The sequence below is a fragment of the Pinus tabuliformis genome, chromosome Q (assembly GCF_031772625.1).
Source record: "Pinus tabuliformis cultivar Carrire ecotype Pingquan chromosome Q, CPIR1, whole genome shotgun sequence".
In the NCBI taxonomy this organism is placed as follows: Eukaryota; Viridiplantae; Streptophyta; class Pinopsida; order Pinales; family Pinaceae; genus Pinus; species Pinus tabuliformis.
In genome coordinates, this window is record NC_142296.1 from 490382128 (window position 1) to 490405276 (window position 23149).

A 23149-nucleotide genomic window follows, 5' to 3' on the forward strand; every position below is an offset into this window, starting at 1 on the left:
GTGCCCTATAGGTTTCTCCTTCAAGGCCACTTATCTCTAGACTGGGGTATTGTAAGAATTTTTTCACATTTTAGATTTGAAGTTATTCTTGGCTACCTTTGACAACTCTGGTTTCATTGCTTCAAACTCCCTCACTGGAAGACTGATGTTCTTGGTCTATACATGATAGCACAGTAACTAAAGTAATGTTTAGTGGTGTAAGTTTCCATGGGAATGAGTTTGTACAATTGGTATGTATCACTTGCAAGGAGTGTTCATGTTTGTGTATTTAGATGTTTTTTTTCTTAAAGACCTTGTTCTTCTCATGTCATCATATAATGTACTCTATTAGGTTATTATGCCACCATTTTTCCAATTAGTGTTTTCCATCCAGAGTCTACAAATAATTCAGAAACCATTAGAGCCTTTAGTATTGCTTTGAGGTACATATTTAGGTTATCCTAGAATAATCCATGGCCATTGATTCCAAGCAGTAGTTTGGGAAAATATTTGCAAATCAATATGGTCATTTGATCTCAACAATCTTTGTTTAGATCGAGACTTGTAGAAATATCATGCTACACATGATCTTCTTTTCAACAACAATAAGTTTAGGTGTAAAGGTTGCAGCATTCCAAAATTCATATAGATATATGAAGGCTGATCCCTTGCTTGGTTCCCACATGTATTTTCTCTACTATACATATGTTCTTATGCTATACTTATGTTCTTTTGTTGTTTTATATTATTTTTGGCACTTTCTAGGAGTTGCACTAGCACTACCACATTGTATTCATGTTGACTATACTCTTCATTCCCATTGCCCTATTTTTGTGGTCGTTTATTGGAAATTAGTAACATTATATTATCTTATATAATAATTGAAAAAGTTCATGATTACCTTATATGTAGATTCCAATTTACTTCTTTTAATAGATTCCACTATTTACCTCCTTTAATTAATTATAGTCAGTCATTTATTATGCATTTTTAAGGTCCATAGTGTTTGATTTCAATGTGACTCTTAGTGCCATTACCCTACTTTGTGTTCATTTGTTAGACATTGTTAAAATACTCTCCAAGTATGCTATAAAATGAGTTTTCAAGGGTATAAATTATGAAGTGAAGATTGTCCAAGGCAGAATATGTCCAAGAGGGCTTCAGTGTTGGTTGATCTGCATCCTTTACTGCATAGGTAGACTGATTTGAGGTTGCTGCCATAGGAAATTATTTCAAATTCCTAGAATTGGATGAAATGCTTCTCTACTACCCTTTTCATTCCCAAAATTGAAATGAAAGGGGTTTTAATGGACAAACAAGTGTAGATGCCTAGCCGTAGGAGAACATAATCTATATCCTAGACTTGGATTGTCTGGAGTAGGCTTGCTTTTATAAATTCAAATATTACAGGCTTTCTTATCTAGAGTAGGCTTGCTTTTATAAATAAAAATGAATGACTTATTGATCGGTAATGTGGAAAGGCTCAACATGGACTTCTTTCATCCATATTTCTCTGTTCAGTTTTAGCTCTGCACTTATGATTAGGTGTCATCGTTTTGGAATTTGCTCAAACTATAATGTTTATGAACCAAAATTGAATGCATTGACATCAAAGTGTTACCCATGTCATGGGGAAAATAACATAGTTTTGGAAAGTAGTAGCAACTATATAAATGAAAAAAAATGATGTTATGTGGAGGACAAAAGTTCAGGAATATCCAAAAATATATTTTCTATTGTCACAAGTTGTAAAAATATTTTTTGTCAAATTGAAAAAGGGAGTTTCTATGGTTTGGAAGAATTACTTAGGTAGAAAATATTTGATCACCACATATGGTGAGAATATGATTTGTTCTGGTGGTATGTTGAACACGTATCTTGCAATAACAAGTTAAGCCTGACAAAATTAGTGGGCATCAAAATTGTAGATTTTGCAAAGTTATGAGTTCCTGACTTTAAACTCAACTACTTTCTAAGAAGCATACTGTAGGGAAAGAGAGGATTGGAAAAATAGATATAAGAATGTTGAACAAGCATAGAAGGACCAAAACATAATTGATAAGACATTGGAACATTTCACCTTCCTCATAATTGGAACATTGATAATTTTACCTTCCTCATTTTCTCCACCTTTCATGGTTTGTTCATTTTACCAATAGTTGGTATATGCAGCCTTTCTTTTCCTACTGAAAAAGAAAATAAAATTGTCCCTGATATTTGAAGTAATTTATTTTACTAACATGTAGAATTAAATATTAAGGGCAATAGTTAGCATTTGCAAGGAGTCATTTTCTCCACCTTTCATGGTTTTTTCATTTTACCAATAGTTGGTATGTAAGGCCTTTCTTTTCCTACTAAAAAAGTAGATAAAATTTTCCCTAATCTTTTAAGTAATTTCCTTTACTAACAAGAAGAATTAAACATTAAGGGAAAAAATTAGCATGTGCAAGGAGGAAAAAAAAATGGATTGACTGATGAATGATTTTTTATTCTCAAAGGTTTAGAAAACTTCACACTCTATTGTTTTTTGAAATGGTGGTATTCAACGGTGAAATAAGCAGATGCATGATTACGTTGGTTATCATAAACATGGTTGGGTGACAAAAATGGCTAGCTTTAGTAAAGCTGTAAGGGGAACCACTAGGTTTTTTGAAGCGGGAATCACCTACGTGGGAAATTTATCATGTTTTATTACAAGCCTGTTAGGAGGAAGGCTTGATTCACAGATCAATGAGAGAGCTGCTCCAACCACCAAAAGAGGCCCCAAATTGAAGGCCTAAGTGGGTTTAGATTGAGCACATGTTATTCTCCTCATGTTGTTATGATGTAAAACAACATGTCCCATCCTTCCATGAAGGAATTAATGAAATATATCTACCATTCCCATGCTATGAAGTCGATCTCACTCCAGTTTCTTCCTTTAAATTATGCAGTAGTCGCTGTAGACTCTAGAGATATGTGGATGTGGAGGGTTATGGGATTCATTATATCTTGGACAGAGGAAGATACCACAATCATTCTTTCTCATCAAATATTTGGAATTTTGGATGATTGTCTCATGTCATTTCCCTACTTCCATTTCTTTGTTTTCTAAGAAAAGAATGCCATGGGTGCGACCAGGGCCTGTTTCATGTGTAGAATGGGAGATTGATAGAGGTGACTCAGAGGTGGATTCCCCTACAATCTCTGAAATATTTGATATTGATCCATAATTCATCTGGAAAGAGTAACTTATATCTACATTCCAACGAGTGGAGTAGGTGATGATGATTGGATAATGTTGTTGATAAGATGTCTCAGGTCTAAAGATCAAGTAGATATAGAAGTGAGGGTATTAGGTATAGATATCATGTTTAACTTAATTTCCTAGAGTGAAAAAGGGTATTCAATGTTAGTGCTGGAAGAATATGAGATTGCTTCCTTAATTAAAGAACAAATACAACACAACTTCCTTAATATTTCCAAGTTTCATAGAAACATTAATCAATATTCTACTCACTAGATGGTTAAGTATACATGGTTCCTATAGCTCTTTGGTAGCCAGAAGGATAGTGGGAGATTATGTTATGGACAAGAAAGGAACTAATTTGTTTCCAATGGATTTTTAACTAGTGCTCTGATCAAGTGTAATGCCAATAGAAATTGCCAATTGCTGATTTTTAGAGGTTGTCTTGTAGGCATGAGATTCTTGTCTTTAGTAGCGAGTTATGTGAACTTGATTTATTATATCAGTAGGACTATGTTTTTTAGGCTGGAAGGAAGTTCCAGCAACTGATATGGCCATAAACTCTATGCCACCCTCTAAATGTAGAGTTGTTGTGAAAATGAAAACCATTGGTATTGCTTTGGGGATGGACTTCTTGCATTTGTATTTAATTAGGAGACAAATTATATTTAAGTAGAAAAAAGAGTCTTATGGTTTCGTTGTCATTGGTTTGGTGATAGGGTGCATTGTAGGGGGGATTTTTGATACAAATATGGGTATATAGTGTTCTGCAACGCCTGGTTTGGGTTAAGTGGGAAATGGGTAGTTGTTTTCTTAGTGACCATGGTGATTGAGAGGAATATGATAGAAAAATATAGTGAACTCATGTATCCTCAAGGAGTATATGTGAACTTCATCTCTAAAAATATTTCCAAGGTATTTAGCTATGGAATTATGGTGTACTCTTATGCATTCTTATTGAATTCTATCTTTCCTAGAGTTTGCTGCAAGTGGGAAAACTTCCCATTTTGATATATTTTTTGTAAAAAAGCTTCAAGCCTTTTTTAACAAGAAGAAGAGTATTTATAATTCCTAATAAACCAATTTTATGTATATGAGGATGATAATGAATCACTTATATTGATCATTTTTCTGGTTTCTCCCATAAACAAACTTTCATTTTTTAGCTTTTCACATAACTTCATTTCTATCTCTTTTTACTCGAAGACATACACACTGATTTTTTCATGACATAGACACTACTATTGTAAACTCAAAGACACGTTACAAACACTATGAAATACTTAAAAACACCAATTTCTTTGTAAATTGTAGCCAAATTTTCAAATTTATATGGTTCAAACTTATTTTCCTATGTCTCCTGTGGTTCAAAAGTTTAATTAAAATTTTCTTCATTCAATGTCACTTGGCACATCAAAGAGGCTCTATTGCTTCTCTATTGTGTGCCTAAGCTTCCCAAAAAAATTTCCACTCTTATCAAGTTTTAAGGTCTATAGGATGATTGGAAAATCTATTCATTCATGTGTATATGAGCCCAGAGGTTTGAGAATTCCATCTGTGATGGAGGCTGCTCCATTTGCCATTTGACCAACTTATCATTTGTATATTCCTTAGACATGAAGGAACTTCATAGCTGATACTGGTGGAAGTTTGGGAGAGCACGTATTCTAAGATAACATCATGATTTACACTTATTTCCAAGACATGTTAGACTTATTATGTTTTGTGCATGGTATACTTTCAGGCAGGCATGCGAAGGATCCTTCCTACATTAAACTGGATATTTGCTATTAACATTTATTTTAAATGTTTCTCTACAGGGTGCAAAGCCTAGTGAGGGTGGTGAAATTCATGGCCATAAAGTCATTGGTGATATCGTTGCTACAAGAAACTCAACTAACAATGTGGGCTTATTATCCCTCCACATCATGATATTTATTACATTGAAGATCTAGCACAGCTTATTTATGATTTTAATGAAATTATAGAGTAATGACTTCAAGGAAGAATTTTCATTTTACTTTTAAAAAAATGTGCACACGTTGTCCCGTTATGCACTATTTTAGTTTTATTCAGTTCTTATAATGGTCTAAGAATTTGGCATGCATTGGGATATCCTAGAAAGATATGGGTTGGGAATTCTAGTTGAAGATTAAAAGGATTTATTCTTGAAATTTATATGTAGTTCTATCAACTAATCTGTGCAAAATGCATTTCATAATTGATGCTTAAATACTAGTAGGGCATTTTTTTTTACATGAAATGCATAGGCACAACTTTCATCTAAACTGTAGACAATAATTTGATGTTTCTGTTCTAGATGTCTAGAATTTGGAGGCTTCTTTGAGTATTATCTTTCTTCCCAATCCCTCTTTTCTTGAACCACACACAATTTCCAATGTTTGTTAGCATGAACAATGAAATGTACATCTCCTAAAAGGACCATCAACCAAAGTTGGTCAAAACCATTTGCCTTCCTCTAAACCACTTGTTGGGGGACTTTGCATGTTGTAAGTTTTCATGTTCAAGATATGAGGTTTGTAGTGTTGGAAGGTAAGAAAGATGTATCTAAATATTTTGATGGATTTTGCTGCAGAATCCTAATCCAGGAGCTAGAATCAGCATAAAGTTGGTCTCTGAAGCTGGAGATGGAGTGATAGCAAGTGGTGTAGTAAAGGGCCATGCAAATCATGTATTTATTTCAAGACATGATGGTGGTACTAGAGCATCTCGCTGGATAAGAATAAAAAATGTTGGGCTGCCATGGGAACTTGGGCTAGCAAAGACTCAACAAAGATTGGTGGCCTTGTTCATGTGTATTTTTTGTTTTGCTAGGTTGTACACTTGTTTGTATTCTGAACGTGTGAAACTTTTTCCTCCATTCATGATAATAATGGATGTCCTCTTGCGAACAAAATACCCTAATGGAATGAATTAGTCCACCAAGGGCATTGGTGAGAAGCATTGGACCGATTGCTAGAAACAAATAATTTTCCAGAATTCACTGGATGTGTATGCACTGGCCCTTGTGAAGGTTTGTGTGTACTAAGAATAATTGAAAATCTAGTATCTATTAAAAGTATTTAATGTGTAATCATTGATAAAGCTTTCAAGGAAGGTTATATGGTTCCACATCCGCTTCAAAATAGGACAGGGTATTTTTCTTTCCTTTATAATTCTTAATGTCATTCTTATGATGCTTATCATTTTGTAAATAATCTGTCTGTTTTCTATGATGTGGTGAACTAGATATTGATATGGAAGCATCATTGGGTGTAGGAAGAAATTTGTTATAGTGGGCAATGGGCCAGCTAGTTTGGTTGCTGCTGATCAACTTAATAAAGCTCATGGTCACTTTGACACTGTTTATGAACATGCTAATCAAATTGGAGGTCTGACAATGTATGGAGTTCCTAATATGAAAAAAAAAAACTTGATGTTATGCAATGATGTGTTGATCTGATGGTAGAGGAAGGTGTTAATTTTGTTATGAATGCAAATGTTGGATTTGACTCTCTTTTCTCTATGGAGAAGCTTCACACTCAAAATGATGTTTTTCTTTTGGCATGTGGTGCAACAAAACCAAGGTACACTTTCTATATTTGATTTTAATTCAGATTTTTCCCATAGGAGTCAAGGCCCTTTTTGTACATTGTCATATATATATATATATATATATATATATATATATATATATATATATATATATATATATATATATATAGGGATCTTCCTATGCCTGGCCGTGAATTAATGGGAATACATTTTTCTATGGAGTTCCTTCATTCAAATACCAAGAGTTTGTTGGACAATGGATTGCAAGATGGAAAGTTTATTTCTGCAAAAGGGAAAAGGGTGGTTTTCATTAGAGGAGGAGACACTGGAACTAATTGTATAGAAACAACCATAAGACATGGATATAGCAATGTTGTGAATTTGGAGCTCCTTCCACAACCCCCCAATTCTCGTGCTCTTGGGAATATTTTTCCTTAGGCTTGTCTTTATTCATCTTCATCTAAATAAAAATTAGCTATCTATTATTTTCTATCATGTTGTATCCTAGTACAATTCCATGATTATGGGTCTTTGTTCACTTTTTGGTAGTGGCCTAAGGTTTTCCGAGTAGATTATGGCCACCAAGAAGCTATTACCAAGTTTGGTAAAGATCCCAAGTCATATGAAGTGTTGAAAAAAATGTTTATAGATGATGACAATGGAAATGATAAAGGGCTTGAATTGATCAAGGTCAAATGGGAAAAGGATGAGAGTGGAAAGTTCCAGTTGAAAGAGATGGAGGGAACAAAGGAGATTATAGAAGCAAAACTTGTTTTCTTAGAAATGGGATTTCTTGGACTAGAACAGGTAAGCTATATTTTTCTAGGCATCAAACTTGTTGCTGCTAAGGTGATATAAAACTTTAAATTTTTATTGATAAGCACAATGTAATGATTCAGGTCCAATCTGAATTTAGTTGACAACATTCATTGCTGGACTATGTTTTCTTCTTTGGAAAATTGAGTAATTCAGTGATATTGCAGCCTTCCCAATCCATAACCTTGAATACACATATTTTCAACATTTATATTATATGTCTAAAAGATACTATACATACACACCATATTTTCTAGAATTTCTCCATTTACCTCCTTACTCTAATTCTAGTTTTTAATTTGGTCTGACAGATTATTGGAAAGAATCTTGATATGGAAAGGGATAACAGGTCAAATTTCAAAGCCAACTTCGGTGATTTTGCAACAAGTGTTGATGGTGTTTTTTGTTGCTGGTGACTATAGATGTGGATAATCACTAGTTGTTTGGGGCATTGTTGAAGCAAGACCAGTAGCTACCTAGATAAATAAATTTGTGATGAAGGAATACCAGTTGATGAAAACTTGTAAGACAGAGTGGAGGACAAGGATAAACCCCCAATGTTCACTTTCAAAATATAAGTTCCCCCTCGGAAACTTTTTGTACAAATTCATAATCCCAAGAAAATTGGCAACAATATGCCAAACAAGCCACTCACATGCCCTGTTATTGAAGTTGTGCAAGGAATCAAAGTTTGAGTGCTCTGGTTTGAGTGTCTCACATTTCTATTCATTAATAACAAGGAGGGTACTTTGGAGGCAACAACTACCTAGTCCAAGGCCTCTATGATGGAAAAATGGTCTATACGAGACATTTTAGTCCCAATGGACATTTAATCATTTGCATTTGTATCCCATTTTCTACCTATTTATGTTGACTATGATGTTGGTGTTTGAAATCCATAATTATTCCCTTGGAGGAGTGCAAATGCAGTTTCCTAGTCCTTTTTCTTGATATGGCACCTGGATTTTCTCTTAGGATTCTGCATAGTGATAGATGTTTAGTGGTGCAGAAGGATAAATGAATCTTTGAGTGTATGGAGGTAGTTGATAGGAGAAACTTAGAAAAATTATTTAAACAATGGATAACTTCTCTGTTTGAATGACAGATCCAAGAAGGACTCAAGATGTGCATGAACATAACTCCTGGTCCTACAACCATTGTGCAAGTTTGGTTTTTTTTCTATTTTTTGATCTGTTCTTTTCTAGTATACTATTCTATTTGTTTTTTTAGTAACTTTCTTGAAAAAAAAATACAGGGATGTCGAGGCTCGCATTGCAATATTTTTGTCTTTGGGTTCTTGACTCTTGCAAAATTAGCAGATGGATTTGTACAGGTTGTTTCTTTTTTCTTTGCTATGCAACTTAAGGAGAAGAAAAATTTACGAAGAGCACACCTTCATAGTCTGAAATTAGCACGCTAGAACTCAAATATTTTGATATGGGTAAATATTGTGGTCTAGCTCTAATGGTTCAAAAGTTTCAAGTTATAAATGATCTTATAGATTTAAATATTTTGTTTTAAATGAAATATGGCCATCTTGAAATTTCTTTTGAAGATGGTATTAATTGAATTAATTTCCTTATATTTTCAACAAGATGACACCTTTGGTGGAGCCGTTGATGAAACTTGCTAAAGTGGCTATTCTAAGCCTACACAAATACTAGAGGGAATGTATGCTCTGCTTCTTGTAGCAAATATCTCGGCAGTGGATATGAAAGCTAGTTAGTGACATATTGGTTGTACAAGGGCTTTCCTTTCTATCTATAAAATGGAGAGAAAGATAGTCACCCATGTTCACAGGATCACTGGATGTAAATTAACTATACAAAAGATTGCAAATAATAGAAAGATGAATATCTAGGTTTTGTTCTTATCACAATGTGACAATGATTTGTTTTAATAAGGAGATCTATCTGGTTTGTCACTACTATGTGAAGCCACAAGTAGACTCTAATGTCTCAAGGGTTACAATCATTTCTGAATTTTACTTAGAAATGGGTGCCTGTTGTTGGAAGTGATCCTAACATACCCTTTTTTAAGAGTCTACTATATCATATCTCCATTACCTTCCTCTTGATAAATTATTTTTATTCCTTATGGACTCATATGATGTGCATCTTATCAGTTTTTGTGTATCTTATAAATGTAAAATATATGAGGCATTCTCCATTCTCCAATCTTGTATTGACTGTTCCTATTTTCACTTTTTATGTAAACAAGCATTGATCCCATGTGATAATCAACTTTATTCTCCATGATCGTGTTTTTATAGGATGTATGATGCATTCATGCATCCTTATGTATGTTTTCTTTCATATGAGAGAGAGAGAGAGAGAGAGAGAGAGAGAGAGAGAGAGAGAGAGAGAGATGTGAACATTGGTATTTGTTGCTTTCAGGAGTTGCACGACTACTAAGCTTCCATGTTTGCGTTGGGAGTAGAGGAGAGAGGTAGCTCTTGGAGTGGTATTCTCAGAAAGGTTTGCATATCAATCATTTTCTATTATTTTTGTGTCATATCAGTTTCGAGGTTATGCTTACCTTGTGGAAATGGAAAAGATTGGATGTTTTAAGTCTATAGTAGTTCAAGGTCTTCCTCTAATTTGGTTTTATTAATAGATTATTGACTACATAGTTTGCCTATGAATTTTGATAATATAGGTATAGAGATGATTCTTAGCATTGAGTTGGTGAAAGTTGAAACTTCCACCAAAGCATACAACTTTCAAATACGCCACTTTGATCATTGAAACAAGTTCCACTTTAAACTCTAATTGTATTTATATATTTTTTCAATATATTAATAATAAGAAATTATTATTCAATTTTTAAAATAATATTTTTATTAAAATTATCTATGTAGAACCAATTGCTTTTCAAGTTACTTATCTTTTTATTTAATTAATTAAATTTCTTACTTCATATTTTATTCTTCTAAGATATTATATTAATTGTTTTTATCTTTTTATTAAACTTATTATAACAAGAGCTAGGTGGTGGAAATGTGAAAAAAAGAAAAAACAGTGACATTGCCACCACGTGGCTCTTGTTTATTATATGTTGTCATTTTCTTTCCATTTGTTTTCACAAGTTATCAATAGTTTGAGATTTTTAGCATGTAACTTAGTTAGCATGCTTGTGCCAAAAATTTTCATTAAGTTTGAATACTAAGTTCCTAAGGTATTCTTTTTTATGGTGACATTTTATTTGATTTGTTTATACATGTCATCTAGCCACATAATGGCCACTATTTCCCAACTGAAGAAAACTTGTTTGAGTTTCTTTCTTTCATAGGGAGAAACAACATTGACATTGCTAATTTTGAAGTATATGCCATATAAATAATTTATAGTCTACTTTAGTTTATATTCTAGTGTTCATCCTCTTTCATGTATTATACTCTACATTGTATTTTCTTTCATTTTCAGTAGAGGAACTCAGTACTAATGGTAAGAAGCAGAAATTGAAGAAAAGGGGAGAACAATAACACTGGAGTGACAAATGAAGAAAGAGAGAGAGAAGAGGACCGATCTAGTGATACTCTTAAAGCCAATATTCTGCATGAGACACACATGTACAGACTGATGGTCATGTCTTTAGAGTTGGTGAATTCACTTGCAATGCCCTAGAAACACAATGATAATGTTTGAAGTGATGAAAAAATATTTCTTGTGTAAATTGTAGTCTAACCAATATTAAGTTGGAAATTGATATTGTAATACTTGACATTTCATATAATATAATTTATGTGGTTGAAATTATTTATAATTTTATTTGATATTATTTATGATTGTAATTAACATATGTAAATTTTCGTTTTCATATTAGACGAACGTGCACGTTGTATGACATTTTTTTTAATTTAGTCGCAAAATCATACTAATTAATCTATGTTAATTAATAATGAACACATAAAATCAATCTAAAAATACTAAATTAGTATTTTGTATTATTAATAATGAACACGAATTAAATTAATATACAATGACTAAATTAGTTGTTTATAATGATTATTAATGAAAGTAAATGAAATGAACATAAATTACTAAAGTAGTCATTTATATAATGAATATGAAACTACCAAAAAAATATAAATATCTACTGTAAATTATAAATTTGTGATTACAAATGATGACTAAATTTTGCATATATATGACTATTAGTAGCCAATTTATAGTATCTTATAACACAAACGAAATTTAGTCATATTTCTTTGGTCATTAATTGGTTTCAAACAATGACTAAAATTTACATATATATGACTATTAGTAGCTAATTTACAATATCTTATAATGCGACCAACATTTTGGTCATATTTCTTTGGTCATTAATTGGTCTCAAACAATGAATAAAATTTTCCTATATATGACTATTAGTAGCTAATTTATAGTATCTTATAACGCGGCCAATATTTTGGTCATTAATTGGTTTTCTTGGGTGATCATGTAATAGTATATTTTGTTGTGTATTTGGTTATTAATTGTGACAGTTAATGACTAAATCAACGACTAAATTAATGATGAAATTAATGACTAAATATACTACTAGATGATAAAATTGAGACAATCAATTAATGACTAAGAGAAATACGACTAAAAGTTGGCCACGTTATAAGATACTATAAATTAGCTGCTATTGGTCACCGACTAAAAATTTGTCATTTATTTTTAAATTTTAGTCTTTTTTTAGTAACTAATTACCCATTTTATACCAATGGTTGTTCATTTACTTTTACGAGTCTGAACAATGAAGTACTCGGTGATATTTTCGTGTTTAAGGAGTCTGAAAAGGGTGTAAAGAGAACTCTAGGGTTTCACTTTTTCATAAGTTTTAATGAGTTTGAAAAAGTGATAAAATGTACTCAATACCAAAATGATTTGTTTTTGTTAATGACCTATGATCTACACACTAAAAGTTGAAATACTTATGTCTGCTCAAAAATACAGTTAAAAACATTATAAAATTGGGTTTTAAAAGTTAATAGGAAAAAAAAATATTTAAATGGACCTCAAAAACTTATAAAAAAGCCCAAAAAGTAAAAAAAAAATTACCATTTGTGCTTTTAACATTTTGAGAGTGATAGAGGTTATTTTCACTAGAAACTTCAAAAGTTGATTCTGGGAAAGCCATTAGGCGAAATCGTGAGTCGTCTTCTCCAAATAGATTATCTCTCCAAGCTCTTCATTTTCATGCCTTTTATTTAGCATTTCTCTATAGATTTAAGTTTTTTGGGGAGGTATTTAAAAACAAAATCTCCCTCGATGTGCGCAGATCACCCTTATCGGGCCTGTGCACATCAACTAGTTTTTTAATGCTATGTGCGCGATTTCAAAGGAAGAAACCATGCACATATGTGCTATCCATAATAGTCGGTTGCAGACAACATCGAGGGCATAAAGAATGGAATAGAAAACACGCAAATTATTTGCTAATTTTCTCCATGATTACTTCTAATGATATTTTATGTTTATTTGCATGGTTTTGAACCACAAATATGGAATTGAGAGAATGTGAGCACGAAGATAAATACATAGCTCCTCTAAACCATCCAGTAACCATACAAGCCTTGATAAATTGTGGCTTTTACAAGTCTTTCACCATTCTAGGCATGAAAGCCCAATTAGACATGCTAGAATGGATGGTGGGAAAGTGGAACACTCAAGAAGAATGTTTCATAGTCGAAGACCATAGACTTGTCATTGATGCTAATGACATTTAATTCCTGAGTGGAATTCAATGCCATGGGGTGGAACTCAATCTGTATGGGCATAGGCGAGGTGGAAAAACAAATGCCACCTATTTTCTACAACATTGCACTTGAGGGGCTGCTCCCAAAGATGGGAGAATTAACATCAAGACCATAGCATAAATTCCTTTGAAAGTTATCAAGTTCACTGTAGCATGGATGTGTGGTAGTGCATCTTTGAATTTTCTCATGAAGGTTGAGATGCAAACCACCATAGAGTGTTTGCAACCTACCGTATTCAACTGGAGCGAGGCTTTAGTTTCCAATTTGAAAGGGAAACTAACCAGGCTCAGAACAAGAAAAATCAAAAAAATTGGGTATGGTTCCTTCATTATTTCATTTTATTTAGAGTGATTTCCTCTTATGGCTCCATAAGTAGCTATAAAGAGAGAAGGACCTTGTGACCCTCGCATGCTGAAATGGGTTACACTTATGGCAGGCCATGGAGTTGGTGAAGGACCAACAATTAGATATACTCCTGATTTCTTTGAGTGGTTGGAAAATCAAATCATCATGATTGAAGATTTTCCGTATGCAGGGATGGACTACACAGGAGATCCGGACATGACACTACCTCTTGGGATGCAGTGGGGTGACATAGGTAAAAATTCACACTTTGGTTGATTTTTTTTTGGCATCCAAAACTAATTATTTGAAATGATCATGCAGATGTGGCCCCACTGAGATCAGCTAGATTACATAGATATGATAGGCATGGTGAGAAACTAGTAGCTCCCATTGTGATGAACCTGGATGCGGCAGAGACACTAAGAGAGATAGAGCACAACCTTGAGAGGTTGAGCTTGGACATCCCGGACATCGCGATAGATGATTTTCCTCTCTGCCACCAGAGGCATACTATAGGGGTTCCTGGACCTATTATCTGTTTTCTATGACGAGTAGCATGTGCTATTGTATGCTACCATGATCATCAACATGCGTAGTCACTAGTCTGAGGGCTATTTTTTTTTTATATTTTGTTGATGTATCGACATGTTCAAAAAATAAAGGCTACAGGGCCTCATGTCATTGGATGACATTTTTGTAAAAGCCACACTATCTACACACACTTATCTAATGAAAGCTACTACTTCTATTTCAGTTTATCTTGTACAATATATGGATGAATATTTCCTTTAATTTATTTATAGATGTTTTATGAATGCCAATTTAACACATAATGAGCCAATGCATCAGTTAATGTATTTAAATTTCTCAGAATATGTTGATACTGAATATAATCAAACTCTCTTTCCAAGAGACGAACCCGCAAAAATATTCTTAACATCGAAGCACTTCTAATTTAATAAACACCATTCAAATGTAATACTATGAGTTGAGAATCTAACCTAACGATCAATCAATGAATGCCAAATGAAATGGAATGAGATAATAGCTCAATCACTACATTATATTCTACAATATTATTCATTGTTTGACCAAGGCATATACCATGAATAGAAACTAACTCATTTGTGGGCGAATAAATGACCCAAGTTGTAGAAGATAAATTCTGAGTACTATGACTAGCGTCATCATCAAAGCCAATGTAAGTTTGAGGGAACGTTGACATATGCAATTCAAGTGTAACACAAGCTAACAAGAAGAAGTAGCGGAAAATCATAAAAGCTGCTAAAAACTGCCACACATAAAATATGGTATAGTAATATAAAAAAATTTCACCGAATAATCTAAGCATAATATCTCTTTAGGTAAAGACCATTTTTGGGCTTTCCAAAAGGAATTCTATCAAAATCAACTAGTTCATCGGCCCCTTTTTCTAATGCATGCTTTACAACATAAGGGCCATGCCACATGGGCTCGAATTTACCAACACCTAACTTATCATTCTCTTGATCACAGACCAAGACTAAATCACCTTCTGCATACAAAAAAGGTTTGAAATTTTAATCATATTGTGCTTTAACTCATTTCTTTTTAGTCTCACCAGCTAATGCCACATCATGGTGAGTCTCATTGAGATGTGCTAAGTACAAGAAACGTTCTTCTTCAGTAGAAGTGGCTGGTAATAATTCAATTTCCAGTTTCAAACATGGTATCTCACATTCATTTGGTAGAATTACTTACATGCCGTAAATGAACTGGAAAGGAGTAAAAACCATCAAAGTTTTTGTTGTGGTACAGTATGCCCACAAGGTTGGATAAAGCATTAGATTCCAATATCATTTATGAGTCCTGATATTCCATTTAATCATGGTTATTAAGGCCTTGTTAAGGAATTATACTTGGCCATTTTACCATGGGTAATATGGAGTAGAATTGTCATGATGCAGGCCTAGCTTCATGGTAAGATTCGTCATCATATAATTTCGAAAATGGCTACCATGGTCTGTGACGATGGCTTGTGGAACTCTGAATCAAGCAATCACCTGATTGAACACAAAAATCGATGTTGTTTCATCATATTTATATGTGGGCATCACCTTAGCCCATTTCGTAAAATAATCTACCACAAAGATAATGTACACATGCCCCCGACTAAGTGAGGGTTACATTTAATGAAATATATTCCCCATTTAGCAAAATGATTGACAACAATGATTGGGTGAAGAGAAGCTAGGTGTTCATGAATTTTTCAATCATAGAGTTGACAATTATGGAATTTACTCACTACAATGATACAGTGTTTGAACATGGATGGCCAAAAATAGCCTTCGTGAAGGATCTTTTGAGTAGTGGAAAACCCTGACATATGACCGCCACAAGCTCCACAATGGCAATCATTTAATGCCTTTTTGGCTTCCTCACGAGTTAAACATTGCCTGAAGATATAATAAACACCACAATGATAAAATGTATAGCCTACAACATTTTATCACTGGGATTGATACCGGATACGACGACAATCAATGCAACTCAGTTTTGGCTGAAATGTTTGGGTCTAAAGATAAATGATGATATATCATCTAAAATAATAATTAGAAATAGATATCCATCTTGAAGAGAATCCTCTGCCACATTTTCCATTTTATTTCATGGAAAGTCACATAATAATTCAACAAATACCAACAATTTCTTAGATTTGGATTTAATGAATTCCAAATAGAATTCCTATAGGATGACTATCCATTTGGAATACTACCTCTCCTCATCAATTGTTTGGTAAGAATGTAAATCATGGGGTTGCAATAAAAAATCATAGCAGTTTTGCAAAATAGAATGTAGTGATGAAAACATTGGACAACTTGAACAACTGCCAAGGCCAATTTCTCGACAGGTGCATATTCTGCTTTAGTTTTGGTGAAATTACAACTTAAATAATATATCACATGCTCTTCATTCAATTTGTCTTCCTAGACTAGAACCATGCCAATGGTGGCATCAAATGCGGCTAAGTATAAAAGGTAGTCTCAATGATAATCGAGAGGATGCAATAGCAGTGTATGGGTCAACGCATATTTAAGTGCATTAAAGGCCCGTTGTACCACCTCATCGTAGATAAATGAGATGGCCTTTTTCAAAATTCAAGTAAAACCTTTAGTCAACTCGACGTAGCTCTGGATAAACAATGTAGAAAGTTTGCCTTCCCTTACAAACTTTGGAGTTGGTGGGGATTGGAAAGAGGGGGCAAATTCAAAATAGCCTCAACCTTTGACATGAATGCCTTTCGTTGAAAAGAAAAATCCTAGAAATCGACCAGATTGCGCACAGAAAACACACTTTTGTGGATTCAAGCGAATATTTTAATGACGATATCTGATAAAGATTGCTCTCAAATGCTTTGGATGACCATCCTGTCTCAATGAATGAGATGGAAAGTCATCAAGATAAGGTTGCAGAATATTGTTGATATCATGAAAGGCATAAGACATAGCCCATTGAAAAGTTTCATCGACATTCTTCAAACCAAATGGGAGTTTTCGATAGGAAAAAGTCCTCCATGGGAAGATGAAAGTGATTTTTTGTTGATCAGCCAGGAGTATGTTTATTTTCTTATAACCAGAAAATCCACCCATACATGAAAACATTTCTTCTCTGACAGATTCTTTAATAATTTGATCGATATAGGGAGTGGGATAGTTGTCCTTTGGACAAGCTTTGTTGATATCCCTATAATGGACACATACTCTAATGGTTCCATGTTTCTTATTAACAGGTACAATATTGGACACCCAATCAGTTAAGGGAACGGGGTAGATGAAACCTGCTTTGAGCAGTTTCTCGACTTTAGCTTTAATCGTAGCAACTTTTCACAGATGGACTAGAAATAATTGTTGTTTGATAGGTTTGGCATTCATGTAAGTCATGATCTCTACACAACAATGCTTGGGTCAATTCCTAGCATTTCCTCATAGGAACAGGAAAAAATGTCATGTAATTCTTAAAATAGGGCTTTATACGTTTAAATGTCTTCAACTGAGCATGAAGAACCTATGTGAATATTTTCAACAGTTCATGTTTTAACTGACATATCTATGCTAATTGTTGCAGATATATTACCCAAATTTCTTTCAGATTTAGCTTGAAAAATTGAAATGGGACATTCCAGACTATCTACAATCTCAGGTGAAAGCATAGTCAAAATATCATTCTCGATTTTATCAGGGTCAAGTAGAAAATATGGATGATGATGGTAATCTTTCCATGGAATTTCATATGAAGCCATGACTTCCATGATGTTTTCGTTAGTTGGAAACATATATTCGAAAGGATCAAGAAGTGAAATTGGTTCTAACCAAGGTAAAGGAGAATAATCATCATTGATTATATCCAGTCAAACAATTTCAGAAGATGATGGGTTGTAAAATGATTGAATTTCCGGGTAAGCCAATTCAAAAAGGCTCAAAGGCATCTCATTGTCATCGGAGGCTAATTTAGACTCTAAAAAAACTATCCAAGGATCAAATGATTCCATAGTGCTTGATGTAATCATGTTAACCTCGACAAAATTAGAATGAAAGTTAGGTGGAGGGAGTGCAAAGGTTGCTATCAACGATGAGTCTTTGAGCAAACCAACACCAACATCCTCATAAAGATAATTCATTTTACTAACAAATTGTATGATACTCGTAGAATTAGGGTCTGGGGTATAGTAAGACAACTGGTCTACTTTGACAATCTTCCCTTTGTGAGGAAATTGTATCATTCAAAACAGGGATGAGACCATTGCTGTCATAGGGTAGGTCCAACTTCGAGATAACAAAACGTTATAATTGAGTTGAGCATCAACAACTTCAACTTCGATTGTGACCATTTTACCCTCTAGTTCTATAGGTAGATTGTTTATGATTCCATAAGGATGAAAACCTCTTCCATTAAAGGATTTCAAAGTGGTAGGTGACTAGTTGATGGTTGGAGAACTTAAATCTTTCCAACATGTAATCAACATAATACACATAGAAGCTTCTTCATCAACAACTATGCGAAACACTTATCTAGTTTTAACAAAAACTGGAATTTGGAATGCTAGTTGATGAGGGAGTCTCGGGATATGACTCTCAAGGTAAAAGATAATTAGATTAGAATCCTATAGATCAATAGCTCCTATGGATGACTATAAAATATTTCGTTGTGTTGGGCGTGTTTGCAGCACTTCCAAAGTTGAAATTGCGGAAGGAGACATAAGTAGATCTATATCAATGTTATAATTTTGTGCACCTATGGCATGTGGGTTAAAAGTTTATTTTCAAAGCACACCTTTGGGAGTTGGTTGAATCATCATGTTAGAGTTCACTTTCTCAATTTATAATGGTTTAGAAGGAGGAGGAGGAATTGAACTGAAAAGTTGACTAGATGAACTAGCCTCGTGTCCATTGTTAACAGGACCCTTGGATCTGTAATATTTTGATCTTGTAGTTGCCATAACTTGATGAGAAGACATCATCATGATATCTTGCGATGTGAAAGAGGAAGATGTGTTATGAGAAACCATTTTTTTTTATTTTGAGAAGGAAATGGATCCTTCAAAACAACGGGAGTTGTAAGACCTTTAATGAATTTGGAAACCTCTACTCGATGTGGGAATTCCTTCATATAATGATCCTCACTGAAAATCAGGCAAGGATAGTGAGGTTTATGTTTCTCGTCAGTAGATTCAGTTTTAGCGGGTTTTTCTTTCAAATAAGCATTCTCTTTCGATTTACCTTTCCCCTTCCTTTTACCTTCGGTTGATTTTGACTTGTCGGTAGATGATTCTACGACATTAATCTCAGAAATAGTTTTCGGAGAAAGGATTTCAGGTGGTGAATCTTATATGGCCAAAGTATGAGTACTTTTAGTATTTTTATTTTTCCCCTTAGACAGTTGGATAACAGAACTGATGATACCATCAATGGCATTAGATCCTATAAGAGAAGTAACTATTAGATCACTTGTAAGGCACGGTAAATTCAGTATTTTCTCGTACAAGGTATCAATTACCTACTCTTCTATGATGACACCTCCCTTAGCAACATCTTCTATAGTAATAGGAAGAAGTGACTTTGTAAACCATTCAACTAAAATTTGATCTAGAATAAAAAATTGATTAATTGACGTCTACGTCTCCATTCATGAATATGATTAGAAATGTGAGTTGATTTTGATTATTTTAGAGAATTCAATAGTTCGGTACAAGCATCATAACGGATCGGTAACTGAAAGTGGGTTAAAAAAAAAAATTCAGGGAGTTAAAGTTATGGAAAGAGGCACGAGGTAGCTCAATGTACCATTTGGCTACCGAATTGGTTAAAGTTTGTTGAAAAAGGCAAAGACCAATAGAATCATCAATTAAAGAATTCGATGCACACCAAAGACGATATGTCATCACATGGTTGGATGGGTATTCTCCCGATTTTCCTTGAAATTTGGGTATGTCACTCAGTAACTTGGTAGGAATTACCGACCAATAAGGATAATAATAAATAGGATCATTCATTAACTGGGTTAAATCAGGTAAATCTAAGGTTGCAATAAACGGTAACTGTCGGTTAGGGTCTTGTGGTAAATTTTGATAACCTTATGGGTTGAGACCAACCCTTGGAGGAGGATACCAAGGATATCCTGGAACAACTTGTGTAGTTGTAATTGGAATTCCACCAAGGTAACCATGGTGAACCATACCAGGTTGAGGTTGAATAGGGACTTGATAAGTATGACCAGTGTATGATTGACTCTGGAAAGGTTGAGCTTGACCCATTTGACCTAAGTAATATTTCCCTTGAATAGGTTGAAATTGCAAAGGTTGACCTTTAACAAATTGACTTTGAATAAATTGACATTGAAAAGGTGGGTTTTGGAAATTTTGACCTTGGAAAGGTGGACTTTGAAAAACTTGTCCTTGAAAAGGTGGAACATGATATGCTTGACCTAGAAAAGGTGGGATTTGGAAAGCTTGACTTATAAAAGGTGTTTTCATTGTTCCTATAGTGGGTTTTCCGATAGGAATCTTTGGTATAGACTGGACTGTAGGGTTGTTTTGATAAGTAGAAACTCGAGGGTTTGCCTGAGTAGTTTGAGGAACAAATATTTGAGGGGTAATTGGATCGGTAATTTGGGATACTCTTGGAATAGGTGTCTGAGGAGTACTTGGAACCAACAGTGAAACAAGTGTTTGAATAGGTGTCTGTGGTGAATTCTGAACAAGTCATTGAATCGGTTGCTAAACAGGTGTTCAAGGAATTTCTTGGACATGTTGTTGAACAATTGTTTGAGGAATCCCCTAAATAGGCTACTGGACAGGTATGACAATACTTGGAATAAGTATATGAGCAATAGGTTGTCTTGTAGGCTGAATAGGTTGACAAAGTGGCACTTGTGGAGCAACTAGACCATACTGTTGAGTAAAAGAAGGATTTCAAATAGTGTTTGTCCCAAGATAAGGAGTACCAATCAAAGGTTGATTTACAATAGGTTGACCAGACCGAGCTGAGGCATGTGACCATAATTTCTAGTAAAAGGTTGACTCATAGGTTGTCCTCCAAGTGGAGGATAAGGTGGTTTCCCCCTAGGCAGGTAATAAATACCAGTTGGGGTTACTTGAGGGTTATTAGAGTTACCGGAGACCATGTGAATTTGTTGGTTTGATTTTGTAAGTTCTTCAGGCATGGAACTCATGCTTTGAACAGTAGATGTAGATAAACTAGATGACCAAGTAGAAGGTTGAGGACAAGGCGCAACTCCTGAAAAAGTCCCAGTAAGTGACTGGTATCTAAGAAGAACTCCTGGACCACCATATAATAATGATTCTAGGGAGCTGATAAACATATATGGATCAATGGATTGGCTCCCAATAGGAACTTCTGACATAGTTATTTCTGGTGAATAAAAAGGAATGTTTGGTGCTGACAAATTTTGACCTTGAAAAATCAAAGTGGTAGAATACCAAGGGTTAGGTCAGAAAGGAGAGAAAGGAACTCTTGGGTCAAAAGATTCACTACTGGTAAATGGAGAATGAGGTGTTTCTGCCTCTTCGTTTCCAGTAATATCTTCAATGCTAATTAACCCAAGAGTTAATCCAGTCGTAATTATCATCTTCCTTCGAGGTGAAGGTGGCTCAGTAGTAGGAGCAAATGAAGGTGATTCAAGTTTAGAAACTTTAGACTTAGGTTCTTTTGTGTCTGGTTTGGTTAGTTCAATATCTGAAACTTCACCAGTATAAGATTCAGTTTGAACTACTTCGGTAATCTCTGGACTAGAGTGAACTAAAGCTGATTATATTTCTTGCACTGGATTCACTTCGGTTTCTACTTTCTTAGATTGTAAAATTGTTGATGTTTCAGGTTCTTCTGAGGCTTTAGATCCTGTTGACTTTGAACTTTCAGTTTTCATCTTTTCTAATTGACTAGGTGTGTATTCATAAGGTTTATCTTGCATTCCGTATGACTACCTTATTCAGCTAGGATGAAAATTTATCACAAAACAAAATAATATTCACAATCGAATCCTAATGTCTCTAAAATTTAAAAACAAACAATTAACACATGCTAAAAAATCTAAGTGTTCAAACCATGCAAACAAGATTTTCATGGTGATCTCACTAGTTGGTGATGGAATCGAATATCACAGAGACCAAAGTGAAAAGTGGCTATAGATAGTGTGGGTGGAACCAGTTACATTGACAACTTGCTTAATGTACATTATCTGGTTGTTGGAAATAATACTGAGAGGGGGGGGGGGGGGGGGTGAATCAGTATTATCAAATCAATATAACTTTTTCATTTCCATATTAGGATTCAGATACGCTACTTCAGTTAAGGAAAACGACGTGTATACGCAACTGTGTGTAATGCAACAAGCGTATATCCAGTAAACTTATGATTCAGTTAGTTGATCCCTAATGAGTGCATCAGAACATTCTTAACCATATGAGTAGTAAATAGGAGCAGCAAAATAGAATAGTTCATCACACACAAGAAGCACACATGAACACCATAATGTAAGGTGGAAACCCAATGTGGGTGAAAACCACCTACTGTAAGTCGTCTCAATCTTCTTTTTGATAAGAAACTTCTTTTTACAATGATTCTATACTGGTGCAGTCTTATACCAGTACATAGGCTTCTACTTGCAGAATGCTACAACCTTCTCTTATTCTCCAACTTCTCCTGGAAGGGAGATACCACCCCCTTAGCTCTTGTACTAGTCGATCCTAGTATGTAGGTGCCGGCCTACTGAATGCTCCAACCTTCACTTGTTTTCCAGCTGCTACTGGAAGGGACCTACCACCCCCTTAGCTCTTGTACTAGCTGATGTACTAGTACGTAGGTGCCAACCTATTGAAGGCTACAACCTTCTCTTTCTTCCTCTAGGTACCATGTTTCATAAATTTTCAGACTGGATACTCCTGAAGCACAACACCATAATCTAAAGGCCACATTTCATCCAATTTT

General features: G+C 34.4%; 1 pseudogene; it reads left to right on the forward strand.

The window, feature by feature from the left end:
• Positions 1-4027: 4027 nt before the first annotated feature.
• LOC149220315 (glutamate synthase 1 [NADH], chloroplastic-like) lies at positions 4028-22101 on the forward strand (annotated as a pseudogene).
• Positions 22102-23149: the final 1048 nt, after the last annotated feature.